The sequence below is a fragment of the Hydra vulgaris genome, chromosome 01 (genome assembly GCF_038396675.1).
Source record: "Hydra vulgaris chromosome 01, alternate assembly HydraT2T_AEP".
NCBI classification, from domain to species: Eukaryota; Metazoa; Cnidaria; class Hydrozoa; order Anthoathecata; family Hydridae; genus Hydra; species Hydra vulgaris.
Genome location: NC_088920.1, coordinates 13,750,646 through 13,752,500, shown reverse-complemented (window position 1 = coordinate 13,752,500; position 1,855 = coordinate 13,750,646).

Sequence of the window (1,855 nt, the reverse complement as noted above, 5' to 3'; positions counted from 1 at the left end):
TCCCGACAGTCTTGGATTGGAACTAAGAAAGAAAATAATTGGCGATTACATAAGTGGAATATCACAAAAAAGTATTTGTGATAAATATCGCGTGAAAAAATGGACCGTATCAAGACTTTATTCCAAATATCGTTCTACGGGGAAGTTGGCAGCAGATAACAAAGGTGGAAGACCGTAATCCACCACTTCTAGAGAAGATTCTATGATCGTCAGATCCGTCAAGAAGGATCCCTGGATATCATCAGTCGAGATGCAAAAGCAATTAGAGCTGCCTGTATCGGACCGAACAATCAGTTACGTTACTGCCATAAGACCGTGAAGCATGGTGGAGGAAATGTAATGGTCTGGGGGTGTTTTTCTGCTAACGGTCTAGGTCTAACACATCAAAACGATTGAATAATGGACCGTTTCATGTATCAAAATATCCTGAAAGATGTTATGTTACCTCATGCTGAATGGAATACGCCAATAAAAAAGGTTTTTCAGCAAGACAACGATCCAAAACACACTGCAAAAGTAGTCAAGCAGTGGTTTCAAGACAACCACCTATCGGCGATGGATTGGCTGCCTCAATATCCGGATCTCAACTATATCGAGAATATGTGAGAGATTGTCAACCCCGAAATTGATCGTGAAAGTGTTCGTAATAAGGATCAACTGTTTGAGCAAATCCAAAAGGCCTGGGCATTAATTCCGCAAAATTTGATTGATCACCTGATCGAATCTATGACTATAAGATGCAAGGCTGCGATCGACAACAAAGGATTTGCCACAAAATATGAATAGGGAAATACAACTTGGTCAACATTTTGTCGAGTTGCACTTGTTTTCTCCAGAAGAAAATCAACTTTTTTTAATACTTTTGATTAATTTATTAATTTTCGAGTACAAATAATAAACTTTGTGATTAATAAAACTTGAAGAACTTTGTCTCTAAACAGTTACATAATTATTTCTCTAAATTGAAAGAATGTAGCACTTTTAAAAAAAGAAACAAAATATACCAATACTGCATATATATATATATATATATATATATATATATATATATATATATATATATATATATATTATATATATATATATATATATATATAGATAGATATAGATATAGATATAGATTTTACGAAGAAGAGCCCAGCGCAAAACTAATTAAAATTAAAACTTTTATCGCGTTCTCCAGCGAGCAGATGAGGACAATGGCAGCCCTATATATATATATATATATATATATATATATATATATATATATATATATATATATATATATATATATATATATATATATATATATATATATATATATATATATATATATATATATATATGTATATATATATACATATTTATATATATATATACATATATATATATTTATATATATATATATATATATATATATATATATATATATATATATATATATATATATATATATATATATATGATATAGATATAGATATAGATATATATATATATATATATATATATATATATATATATATGTATTATATAGATATATATATATATAAATATATATATATATATATATATATATATATATATTATTTATATATATATATATATATATATATATATATATATATATATACATATATATATATTTATATATATATATATATATATATATATATATATATATATATATATATATATATATATATATATATATATATATATATATATATATATAGTTAAGACGATTAGCAAGATCAAAACATTAAAATATATTTTACAACTCGCATCATGCAATTAAACTCACTGTCACTAGCGAAGGCCATTCTTAGAAGAAAATGAGGGGATTGAATACTTAAAAAGTACTTGTTGCTGACTT